The sequence below is a fragment of the Cannabis sativa genome, unplaced genomic scaffold (assembly GCF_029168945.1).
Source record: "Cannabis sativa cultivar Pink pepper isolate KNU-18-1 unplaced genomic scaffold, ASM2916894v1 Contig3, whole genome shotgun sequence".
Classification (NCBI taxonomy): Eukaryota; Viridiplantae; Streptophyta; class Magnoliopsida; order Rosales; family Cannabaceae; genus Cannabis; species Cannabis sativa.
In genome coordinates this window covers 5,891,309-5,905,358 of record NW_026870039.1, presented here as the reverse complement: position 1 = coordinate 5,905,358, position 14,050 = coordinate 5,891,309, and positions in this window count along the sequence as shown.

Sequence of the window (14,050 nt, the reverse complement as noted above, 5' to 3'; positions counted from 1 at the left end):
TTTTCCCAATTTGGAAAATCAAAGAAAAGAAAAGAAATTAAAAGAAAAACATTTCCTCTTGAACTCTCTCTCTCTTTCTATTCGGCTGAGGCAAATCAAGGATCAAACCAGAATTTTTTCCTTCCATTTCTGTGAATCTAAGCTAGGATTCAAAGTGGTTTTATCTAAGGTAAGCCCTAGAACTCTTGCTTATGTAATTTTTGAGCTTTTTACTTAGTTTGAACATGTGATTTTGGGAGTAAGTGGCTGTTAGGTTTTAAAGTATTTAAGGTTTGAATTTTAGGGTTTAGTTGAGTTGATTCTAAGTCCTAGCTGCTGGTTTTAAAGGGTGTGGATGGTTTTTATGCAATTTTAGGTTTAAAGTTCAAAGCTTTGTTCATTAATGGCAACTTGAGTTGTGATGGTTTATTCTGAGAATTACTGCCTGGAAATCATTGTTTATACATTGTATAGGTATACTGGAGAGTTTGGTAAAGTTTGGGATTGAATTTAATCAAGGGGGATGATTTTTTGTTCCCAGCAGTAGAACCGGAATTCCGGTTCTGGGTGGTCTGTACCAACCGGTCGACCGGTTGGTGACCCAGAACCGGGATGCCGGTTGGGAACCGGTCTACCTGTTGGGGGAATTTCCAGAACCCTAGTTTTGGCTAATTTTGAGATATTTAGGGTATTGCCATGAGGTTTATCGATAGGGAAACTTTTAGTTTCAAGTTTTAAGTCCCGGAAAGTGATTTAGCGAGTCACTCATCTGTATTACTATTATTGTGATTAGGGCATCCATCTAGCACGTGAATTCCGTTCAGGTCGGCCAGCACACTTGAATTCGGAAAACAGGTAAGAACTGTGTATAATGTATGATGTGATTATTTGAATGTGTGTATATGTGTATATATATGCATGCTTGAATTATGTTAAACACTACCAACACTTGTATGAATAAGTTATAGAGTGTATTGGTACAGTGATTGTTGTGATTATGAGTACGATACAGTGATACCAACACAAGCATGGAAAAATGCTAAGGTGTGTGGTACATCACTCAGTGTTACTCAGTGATCGGGATAAACCCTACCAACACTAGTACAGTGAGGTGCGATGTGTATGTGGTATAGTGGTTGTACCCTGATAATGAACGTTCATACTCATCTGTTAAGCTCTGTAAATAGGTGTATGGGCGCCTATTTACAGGTCGGAAATTATATGGTATGTTATATGCATTTCTTACTGAGTCTGTTGACTCACAGTTTCTACTTCCATGTGTAGGTAAAGGAAAGGCGAAGGCTGAAAAGGAATGAACCTGAGCTCGGGTGAGATTGTACATGTCAAGCAGCGCGACCTGGAGTGTTCGGTCTCGGGACATCTGGGTGTTATATTTTGAAAGTCGCTGTGCGACCTGTGAATTATGTATTTTGAAATGTAAAGTTTAAAAAGTAAATTTTACGAAGTTTGAAATCGGGATCCCGAGATTTGTAAATATTATATTATATTACAAAGTTTAATATTTAAAGCAAAAGTTTTAATTTGACACGTTTTTCGAGAAATTTCTTTGATTAGCAAAGATTGCACAATGATTAAAAAAAAGCACTGTAGCGTGCCTTAGCATTAGGGCGTTTCAATTTTGGTATCAGAGCCGCCAGGTTTGTCTACCGAAGCTTGCTATGACATGTACAATCTTCATCAGAGAAAGCTCGGTTCACGGTTCAGTAAGCCCGTACTTGTTTAGTATTTTAAATAAATGTGAATGAGAAAGCATGTTAGGAAGCATATTAGATTTAAATTAAATATATTTCTTTAAAAAGAAAAGAAAGTGTGTTGCCTTTAAGTTATTAAGAGCGGTGTTAATTTTGATCGTTGTCTAACCTGCCTGGCTTATGGGTTCGCAGGCTAAGTCCTATTAAATGGACGCCCCGCGAAATACAAGAAGTCAGGGTGGCATGGTTGAGACCGGAGGCGGTCGGGGGAATCCTCAAAATCCTCGTGGTCGCGGCCGTGGCCGTGGTAGAGCTCAGGGTGGTCGCCCTGTAAATCCACCTCAAGCTCCTCCTGACTGGGAGCAAAGATTTGCTGAAATGCAAGAGAGAATTCGTCAGCAAGATGAAGAGATCCAAAGATTGAGGCAGCAGGGTCCTCCTGCCGTGCCTCCTCAAGAAGTTCAGGTCGTTGCAGTTCCAGCGGTGCCAGCAGAACAACCTGTTGTTGGCAACCGTATGGAACCGTTGTACGAAAGATTTCGAAAACAGGCACCTCCAGTGTTTCTGGGAGGCCCTGATGTGATGAAGGCCGAGCAGTGGCTTTCAATGATTGAACGCATCCTTAATTTCATGGGAGTGGTTGGAAATGACCGGGTGACCTGCGCCACTTTCCAGTTTCAGGAAGATGCCCTCGTGTGGTGGGAATTGATAACCCTCACTCGGGACGTCACGCTGATGACCTGGGAAGAATTTAGGGAGTTATTTAACTCCAAGTATTACAACGAAGCGGTCCGCAGTGCAAAGCGGAAAGAGTTCACTGATCTAGTTCAGACTGAGGGAATGTCAGTCACTGAGTACACAACGAAATTTGATCGGTTGGCTAAGCTGGCGGCAGGAATTGTGCCCACGGACTTCAGTAAGAAAGAAAAATATTTAGCGGGTTTGAGTGCAAAAATCCGGCATGATCTGGTTATTACCACTACTGAAGCAACCACGTATGCAGATATGGTTGAGAAGGCTTTGAGAGCCGAGGGTGCAGTAAAATTTCTTCAAGAGCCCCGGGTAACTCCGAGTGTTGGTGGAACCCCCACTGTTCCTACTCCTGTTTATGGTAGGGATGGTGGTGACTCCACCATTGAGCAGAAAAGAAAAGTTGTTCCAGCTTCTGGTGGCTCGGGGCAAAGCAAGCGGTTCCGTGGGAACCAAGGCAGAGGAGGACGCCAGGGTTATTCTTATCCTGAGTGTCCAAGGTGCAAGAAACATCATCCGGGAGAGTGTAACCGGAAGACATGCTTTCTGTGTGGCATGGTGGGGCATTTCAAGAAAGATTGCCCCCAGGCAAAGAAAGAGGAGCCGAAAACTGAGGTGAAACCGGTTCCTGCTCGTGTGTTTGCCATTACCCAAGCTGATGCTGCAGCCAGTCCTTCTGTTGTGACAGGTCAGCTTCCCGTCAACAACTTGTTATTTACAGTATTATTTGACTCGGGAGCTACACGTTCATATGTGGCTACAAGAGTGATTGATCTTTTGGGTAGGCCTTGTGATATTTTAGAAAGAGGGTTTGGAACCCTAATGCCTAGCGGGGAATTGGTTATCTCTAATAGGCGCATTAGGTCTATGCCGATTAGGATCGAAGATAGGGAATTGAGTACTGACCTTATAGAATTGAAATTAACCGAGTTTGATATTATACTGGGAATGGATTTTCTATCCAAGTATTCGGCCAATATAGATTGTAGGCGTAAAATGGTGACTTTTCAGCCGGAAGGTGAAGATCCATTTGTTTATGTTGGATCGGTTCAGGGGTCTCGGATCCCGGTTATTTCTGTGTTGAAAGCTAGGGATTTGCTATGCAATGGTTGTGTAGGATTTCTAGCGGTAGTATTTGACTCCAGCAGACCTGAAACATTTGGGACTGAGGTAGTCCGGGTGGTGAACGATTTTCTTGATGTGTTTCCCGAGGAATTGCCGGGATTGCCGCCACAGCGAGAAATTGACTTTGTAATTGATTTGGCACCTGGAGTCGAACCCGTTTCTAAAGCTCCATATAGGATGGCTCCAGCAGAACTCAAGGAGCTTAAGTTGCAACTTCAGGGGATGCTTGATATTGGGTTTATTCGACCCAGTGTATCGCCCTGGGGAGCTCCGGTTCTTTTTGTGAAAAAGAAAGATGGTTCCCTCAGAATGTGTATTGATTATCGGGAACTAAACAAGCTGACGATTAAGAACAAGTACCCGTTGCCCAGGATCGATGATCTGTTCGATCAGCTTCAGGGAAAGACAGTGTTTTCAAAGATTGATTTACGGTCGGGTTATCATCAACTCAGAATTCGGGAGGAGGACATACCGAAGACTGCTTTTGAAACCAGATATGGGCACTATGAGTTTCTGGTAATGTCATTCGGATTGACTAATGCTCCTGCGGCCTTTATGGATCTCATGAATAGAGTATTCAAGGATTTACTCGATAACTGCGTTATAGTGTTTATCGATGACATTCTTGTATACTCTCAGTCAGAAGAGGAGCACGAGCATCATCTTCGAATGGTGTTACAGCGACTTAGGGATCACAAGCTGTATGCCAAGTTCAAAAAGTGCGAATTCTGGTTGTCCGAGGTGTCCTTTCTGGGTCATATTGTTGGGAAAAATGGAATTATGGTCGATCCAAACAAGATAGAATCAGTGAAGAATTGGCCGAGGCCCAAGTCTGTGACAGAAATTTGAAGTTTTCTCGGGTTAGCAGGGTATTATCGACGTTTCGTCGAAGGATTTTCAAAACTTTCTATGCCCCTAACCGAATTGACCAAGAAAAATCAAAGATTTGTGTGGTCAGATAAGTGTGAGTCAAGCTTTCAGGAGTTGAAGCAGCGTTTGATAACAGCTCCGGTGTTAGCTTTGCCATCAGATCAAGAGAAATTTGTTGTTTATTGTGATGCATCCAGACAAGGTCTGGGATGTGTTCTGATGCAAGCTGACAGAGTCATAGCTTATGCTTCTCGCCAACTGAAGGATTATGAGCAGCGTTACCCAACTCATGATTTGGAACTCGCTGCCGTGGTTTTTGCTTTAAAGATATGGCGACGTTATCTTTACGGTGAAAAGTGTGAGATTTATACTGATCATAAAAGTCTTAAATACTTTTTCACCCAAAAAGATTTGAATATGAGGCAGAGAAGGTGGTTGGAGTTAGTTAAAGACTACGATTGTGAAATACTGTATCACCCCGGGAAAGCCAATGTTGTGGCCGATGCTCTAAGCAGAAAAGGTCCCGGTCAAGTGTGTACTACGGTTATGATAGCTCCTCAACTAGCCTCAGAAATGGTTAGTGCAGGAATTGAGTTTGTGGTCGGGAAATTACATAATTTAACCCTCCAATCTGATCTGTTGAAGAGAATCAGAAAGGCACAACTAAAAGATCCCAAGCTAGTTAAAGTTCGAGATGAAGTAGTGGCTGGTCGGCCTAGAGGTTTTTCAGTCTCGAGCAGTGGAATTTTATTATATAAAGCTCGAGTTTGTGTTCCTAGTGTTGATGAGCTTAAGAAAGAGATACTTGATGAAGCTCACACCACACCTTATTCGTTGCATCCGGGAACCACCAAGATGTATCAGGATTTGAAACCCTACTTCTGGTGGTATGGGATGAAAAGAGATGTGGTGGACTATGTGTCCAAGTGTTTAACCTGCCAGCAGATTAAGGTTGAACATCAGAGGCCGGCAGGGTTTATTGCAACCTTTAGTCCTTCCAGAATGGAAGTGGGAGGACATCGCAATGGACTTTGTAACTGGTTTGCCTAGAACTACGGGAATGTAGGATTCTGTTTGGGTTATCGTGGACAGATTCACAAAGTCAGCTCACTTCCTACCAGTGAAAGTTACATATTCAGTGGATCAGTATGCTGAATTGTATGTAAAGGAGATAGTTCGTCTCCATGGAGCCCCTAAATCTATTGTATCAGATAGGGATACAAAGTTCACATCGAAGTTTTGGGTGAGTCTTCAAAAGGCTATGGGTACCAAGTTAAAGTTTAGTACAGCCTTTCACCCTCAGACTGATGGTCAGTCAGAAAGAACTATCCAGATTTTGGAAGACCTACTGCGAGCCTGTGTCATGGACTTTGAGGGTTCATGGAGTAAGTACTTGCCTTTAATTGAATTCTCCTACAACAACAGCTACCAAAGTACAATAGGGATGGCTCCCTATGAGATGTTATATGGTAGAAAATGTCGTTCTCCTATTCATTGGGACGAGACAGGAGAAAGGAAGTACCTGGGTCCAGAGTTAGTGCAAAGGACCAATGAAGCTATTGATAAGATCAAGGCTCGGATGCTTGCTTCTCAAAGCAGGCAGAAAAGTTATGCTGATCCGAAGCGCAGAGATGTCACATTTCAGGCAGGGGAACATGTTTTCCTGCGAGTTTCACCCATGAAGGGTATTAGGCGCTTCGGGAAGAAGGGTAAGTTAAGCCCTAGGTTCATTGGGCCATTTCAGATACTCGAGAAGGTCGGGCAGGTAGCGTATCGGCTAGCCTTACCACCAGCATTATCAGCTGTTCATGACGTATTTCACATCTCTATGTTAAGGAAATACGTGTCAGACCCGACTCATGTCTTGAGTTATGAAGCCCTTGAACTACAACCAGACTTATCCTATGAAGAGCAACCTGTTCAGATTCTGGATAGAAAAGAAAAAGTTCTTCGCAACAAGACTATTGCACTGGTTAAAGTGCTTTGGAGGAACAGTAAGGTGGAAGAAGCCACCTGGGAATTGGAGTCAGATATGAGGACTCAACATCCAGAGCTATTCAGGTTAGATTTCGGGGACGAAATCCTATTAACGGGGGAATAATTGTAATGACCGCTCTAGTAATGTGGATTAGTAAAGGCAATTAGCACTAATTTTTATTATTTTATTATTATTTGTGAATTAATTTATTTGTGGACCCCAATATTTAGAAATAAATATTAGAGTTATAATTTCTCAATTCCGGAGATTTTATTAAACTCTAGGGGTATTGTTTAGCTTATATGTGAAATATGTTAATTTTGTAATTTTTGCTCGGCGACAACGGAAAATGCGATGGATGGTTAGATAATCACATGAGTAAGTTTAGAACCCTATTTTATAGTGGGGAATATTTTAGAGAAAATTAATTATCGGGATTGAGCGGGGTTATGGATTTTGACTATTTTACCCCTAGCTTTAGAAATACCCTAGTTTTAAGTCTAAGGGCATTTTGGTCTTTTGTTTATGGTTGAGTGAGGTGGCTGCCCAAGTTATTGACACCTAGCACCTTAATTTTCAGCCAAGGATTAATCAATCCTTTTCCCAATTTGGAAAATCAAAGAAAAGAAAAGAAATTAAAAGAAAAACATTTCCTCTTGAACTCTCTCTCTCTTTCTATTCGGCTGAGGCAAATCAAGGATCAAACCAGAATTTTTTCCTTCCATTTCTGTGAATCTAAGCTAGGATTCAAAGTGGTTTTATCTAAGGTAAGCCCTAGAACTCTTGCTTATGTAATTTTTGAGCTTTTTACTTAGTTTGAACATGTGATTTTGGGAGTAAGTGGCTGTTAGGTTTTAAAGTATTTAAGGTTTGAATTTTAGGGTTTAGTTGAGTTGATTCTAAGTCCTAGCTGCTGGTTTTAAAGGGTGTGGATGGTTTTTATGCAATTTTAGGTTTAAAGTTCAAAGCTTTGTTCATTAATGGCAACTTGAGTTGTGATGGTTTATTCTGAGAATTACTGCCTGGAAATCATTGTTTATACATTGTATAGGTATACTGGAGAGTTTGGTAAAGTTTGGGATTGAATTGAATCAAGGGGGATGATTTTTTGTTCCCAGCAGTAGAACCGGAATTCCGGTTCTGGGTGGTCTGTACCAACCGGTCGACCGGTTGGTGACCCAGAACCGGGATGCCGGTTGGGAACCGGTCTACCTGTTGGGGGAATTTCCAGAACCCTAGTTTTGGCCAATTTTGAGATATTTAGGGTATTGCCATGAGGTTTATCGATAGGGAAACTTTTAGTTTCAAGTTTTAAGTCCCGGAAAGTGATTTAGCGAGTCAACTCATCCGTATTACTATTATTGTGATTAGGGCATCCATCTAGCACGTGAATTCCGTTCGTGCCTGGCCAAAGACACTTGAATTCGGAAAACAGGTAAGAACTGTGTATAATGTATGATGTGATTATTTGAATGTGTGTATATGTGTATATATATGCATGCTTGAATTATGTTAAACACTACCAACACTTGTATGAATAAGTTATAGAGTGTATTGGTACAGTGATTGTTGTGATTATGAGTACGATACAGTGATACCAACACAAGCATGGAAAAATGCTAAGGTGTGTGGTACATCACTCAGTGTTACTCAGTGATCGGGATAAACCCTACCAACACTCGTACAGTGAGGTGCGATGTGTATGTGGTATAGTGGTTGTACCCTGGTAATGAACGTTCATACTCATCTGTTAAGCTCTGTAAATAGGTGTATGGGCGCCTATTTACAGGTCGGAAATTATATGGTATGTTATATGCATTTCTTACTGAGTCTGTTGACTCACAGTTTCTACTTCCATGTGTAGGTAAAGGAAAGGCGAAGGCTGAACAGGAATGAACCTGAGCTCGGGTGAGATTGTACATGTCAAGCAGCGCGACCTGGAGTGTTCGGTCTCGGGACATCTGGGTGTTATATTTTGAAAGTCGCTGTGCGACCTGTGAATTATGTATTTTGAAATGTAAAGTTTAAAAAGTAAATTTTACGAAGTTTGAAATCGGGATCCCGAGATTTGTAAATATTATATTATATTACAAAGTTTAATATTTAAAGCAAAAGTTTTAATTTGACACGTTTTTCGAGAAATTTCTTTGATTAGCAAAGATTGCACAATGATTAAAAAAAAGCACTGTAGCGTGCCTTAGCATTAGGGCGTTACACCCTCCTTTCATTTTCCTTCTCTCTTTGTCTCTTTCTCTTCCTCACTCTCTCTTCCTCTTTCTCGCACCACTGAGACACTCAAACTCAAGCATTGAGACTTCATTACTACAAAAAAACCCTTTTAATGTCCATTTTTTAAGTCCAACAAAATTATTGTTGGACATAAAAAAAAATAGAAAAGTTTTCTAGTCTAATATTGTTGGACTAGAAAAAAATTACATCATGTCCAACATTGTTGGACTAGAAAAGTGGGAGAGGACTTGATATATAATTAATTAATATTATTTGTTAAATTTTTGTTTTAATTTGGGAGTTTTCTAGTCCAATATTATTGGACTAGAAAAAATATATAATGTCCAATTTAACTAGACTTAACTCATTTTTAAATAAAATAAATAAATAAATAAAATTTGGTCTTGGAATTCGGACATTACATTTACAGCTACATATCTCAATTTTTATTTATTTATTTTTTTGCTTAATATTCTCTCTCATTAAAAAGTTAAAAACCCTAATATTTCCATAACCAGCCGCTCCTCTCAAAACCATTCTCTTCACAGGTTAAAAAAAAAACCATCGCGGCCAGCAATAATAGATCGGACAAGAGCAGAGCAGAGCCGCCCCAAACGAAACCACGATCTCGTCGTCAGCCTCAAAAAATCCCATTCTCCTCCATTCGTGTTGGTTTCTCTTCCAACGGAGGTGAGCTACGCCGTTCGTGGACCCAAACGGAGACTGCGAGCTTCGTTGCTGGCTCCTTTCTCTCATTCTCCATGTTGTGAAGCCCTCTCACACTCTCTCTGTCGTTCTCTCAGCCCACTCTGATACATCTCCGCCTTCCATTGCTTTATCTCCATCGGCTTCATCTAGCAAGGAGTATCTCGACGATGATGATGGAGGCAAATCAAAGCACGACAAGGAAGCCACCATCAGCCGTCGAGACCGAGACCAACAAGATCGTCTGTTGCCACCGTCTGCCGCCCACTGTAAAAAATGTATTCTTTCGACATTTGATTCACTTGCTTTATTTATGTTATCATTATTTTAGGAGTTTTTATTATGTAATTGATTTGTATATGTTTTTGGTATATTTGAGTATTTAATCTCTTTTTTTTAACTTAAAATTTCGTAGTGTTCTATATTTATTTATTTTTTTTGTATTTGTTATTGTGTTTTCATATTCTAAGTTTACTTTGCTCTAATTTCAGATTTATTGCTAGAAATTATAATTTTTGTAGTTATAATGCCCCAAAATGGACCTCTTTAATCACTTTGAGTTACAATTCATCTCCATCAAATAATAATAATAATAATAATAATAATAATAATAATAATAATAATAATAATAATAATAATAATAATAATAATAATAATAATAACAATAATAATAATGATGGTAAAATTAAAAATAATTTTGTAAATTAATATTTTGAAAATATATATATGTAAATTATTTATAATTTATTTTATTTTAAAAATATAGATTAATGTCCAGCAAAGTTGGACTAGAAAAGGGTTCCTATTGTGGGTTCAAATATCATGTCTATTAATGTTGGACTAGAAATGTTTTTCTAGTCCAATTATGTTGGACTAGAAAAATCCCCTTTTTATGTCCCTGGATATAATGTCCAACACAAAAGGGATTCTAAAGACTTATCTAGTCCAACTTTAATGGACTTAAAAGGGGTTTTTTGTAGTAGTGCTTCAAGCCTGAATTCAACTATCGTCTGGTTATATTTTGGAAAAAGTTAAAACATAAAAGTTCTATATCTCTCTTTTATCTTTCCGGAACACTTAAATCGTCTGATTCCAAGCAATATCCAGAGAGTTATGGCCAAAATACTATCAGCCGACGTAGTAGAAAAAATTACCGTTGAAACATGAATCTCCAACACGGGCCGCTGCATGATAAAGCTGTGCCGCGGCCCGCCCCCTAAACAGCACAAAAATCATATTTTTGGTCTCACGTGGATTTTGGTGGTTTCCTAATTCGAACAGGCATTTAACATGTGCGTTTTTATATCTTTTTAGTCCCTGAAAGCCTATATAAAGAGTGAACTGGAGTTGATTTCAGTCAAGCAATTTCAAAGAAAAATAAACAGAGAATATAGAGTATGAATTTCAGAGATCAACTGCAATATGGAGGCATTCTTTAGAAGGTTTTTAACATTCTTTTCTTCTCTATTTTCTTCTCTTTTCTTAAAGTTAATATGTGTGAATGTGCTTTCATAAACATGAGTAGCTAAACATTTAATTAGGGTTTAGATAGAGATTGTTTAACATTGTTTTATGGTAGTAATATGATTTATTTTTCCCCTAATTTTTATGTATTCTATTTCATTCGTACTTAATTACTTTTAATTGTCTGGCCATCAATTAACTGTTTTATGATTTCGATGCGAGATCTGAGAAGTGAATGTCGATTATGCTATAGTGAAATAGAACTGAATTTCGATACAGGATGAGAGTACCTGTATGGTTAGATAGTTTATAGGGTTTTCGTGTTTAATGCCTGTTGCATGTTAAATTTATCACGAGAGTAGAAAGTTTGCAGGTGATTGAGATTTATATATCTGAGAAAACTATAAATTACCTTAGTAAACCTGCTATTGCATAGAAATTGATAATAGGGAGATAATCATATTAGACCATAATCAATAGAAACAATTGAAGTTGAAGCCCTAGTTCTTATTAATCGTTAATTTCTTTATTAGTTTAATTGCTTATTCTTGCACTATTTTTATTTTTTAATTTTAATCTTTTCTTAATTTTTACTCAACCTAATAGAAGTAGAAGTTTAATTTCAACGTACTTAACTACAATCCTTGTGGGATCGACCTCACTCTTGGTGAGTTTACTACTTGTAACGATACGTGCACTTGCGTGTGCAAAATATCACAACGGATAAATGTATGTTGGCTGAAATACTAATCGATGTTGTCACATCAATATGGCTAGAGTATGACTGGCATATTGAGTATAGGCTGGCATTATGGTCGATAGTATTGTCGTATGAATGTTCTAGACTCAGTACCGTGTGGGACACGGGGATAGGGTTATGGTTGGGTGTATGGGCGCCTGATTATAACTCGAGATATTATTATGTTTTATGTTATGCTTTTCTTACTGAGTCTGTTGACTCACAATTGCTATTTCTATGTGTAGGTAAGGGTAAGGCTAAGGCTAAACAGCCGTGAGAGCGAGCAGATGGAGGTTGTACATATCGGGGCGATTAGGCCTGGAGCGTACGATCTTTGGGACATCAGGGCTTTTGTTGTGTAGTTGCTAGGCGACAGACTTTCGTATATGTATAGTTAAACTTTTGTAAATATTTTTGTAACGGGATCCTGAAATTTTATATTTATGTAACTTTATGATTTTAATTAAATAAGAAAAATTTTAATTAATCACGATTTTCGATAACCTCGTTGATTAGCAACGAGCTGCACAGTACGTTAAAAATTACGCTAACATGCCTAAATTAGTTAGGGTGTTACATCACTCATATTTTTAAAAAAAGAGAGTCTTTATTTTGTAGAGAATAGCTTTTTCGACTCTTACTCTGTTTATTTGTATTTTGTATTGTCTTGAGTCTGTATTCAAGTGTACAAAGAAGAAGAACAACAGTGCTACCTTCGGGAGAAGATTATTCAAAGCTTTCAGGAGATTGCTTTTTAAGTATTGCATCGCGAGGAAGCAAGCGCTCTTCAAGGAGATCGAAGGGAGTTCGAGCACTTGAAGTTTCAGCAAGATTCGATTATAAGATAGAATACATCAAGCTTGAGGCATATAATAAGAGGGAGTCTATTTATGCATAAGTCAATTACTTTGTATTTTTGAGATCTATACAATGAATCTTATCTCTAGGCGTGACCCCGTGGACTAGTGACAATCTGAAAGGATTGTTGGAACCACGTACAAAAACCTTGTGTGTTTTTACTTTTATGTACTGTTTGTTTTTCTAGTTTATTCTGAAATTACAGAATTATCTTCTGTAGCTACAAAAAACCTATTTCAGTACTAGTTTTATTGTTCCGAATTTAATTAAGTATTTAATTAAATATTAAACTGAAAATATTAAAATATATTATATTCCTATTCTCCTCCTTATTGTCAAGAAGAAATAAATCAAATTCTAAGAATGCACCAACAAAATACATATGAGGACCACTTTGTCAAGTTATTATCCTAAGAATATAAACGACAATGAGAATAAATTTAAATTAATACAACTCATAAACTATTCTCTACAATTTACGTGCCACAAATAATAAGTTCTCTTTTTCTTTCTTTTTTTCTTAATAAAAAGGCATAAATAATAAATTGAAGTTATCCTTTATTAACTTTATCCAAAGTAAATTTTTTGAAAAATTCTTAAGTTTACAAGGTCAAAAACATATTTGAAATTTTAAAAAATGTATATAAATTTGAATAAATTTTTTTGTTCGTACTAGAAACTATTTAGAGTTTTTTTTTTTCAAAAAAAAAATTAAGATTTTATATTTTAACTATAACATATATTACTATTAAAAAAATTAAAAAAAAAATATTCTAACATGTATTTTTAAATATAAAAATTAAGGAAGAGATTAAAATATGATATTGATAGTAGCACTTATGTAAAATATGTTATTGTATACAAATTATTAGAGAAAAAGGAAACCTATTAAACCTAATAAACAACAAAGTGAAAACTTAAAAAGGGGCTATAATTATAAATAAGATGCTATTTTTTGTTCTGAATGGTTCTATATTTTGAATGTGTGAATAATTTGTGGTTTTTACATTTTATTTAGTAGCTACTAAGCTTTAATTTCTAGATAGAATTAAAATAATTGAATAAATGTTATATTTAGTGTGATTTTATATAAAAAATAATACAATAAAAAAAGTATTATTTAAAAAATATAAAAATAACAAAAAAAAAAATTATGAAAATATACTTGTAGGGAATTTAAATATTCTTACGATTTTAACAATTTTATTTGCATAAAATATAATTTTTTGATGTATTTTTATTTGTATAAAAATTTTATAGTTTTGATGTTATTTTATAGTTATTTACATGTTTTCTTGTTGTTTTGATGAACATCATAAAAATATATAAAAAAATAATCGTAAAAAATTTACAAAAATAATAATTTATGTAAATTTTCTAAAATATATATATATTGATAATGAACAAATCTAAATAGTTTCTATTATATCAAATTACCTGCAAGAAACTACTCTTTTTTTTAAAAAAAAAAATAAAAAAATAATCGTTCATTACCCATAGCTTTTTCTTATTTATTTATATCAATAATTGTTTGCAAATTATATCCATTCAAAAAAAAATTGGTTACTAATGCCACTACTACTACAAATGGAGGGACAACTTATACATAGGGTGATAGGCAAAATGGTAAATTGATAGGGA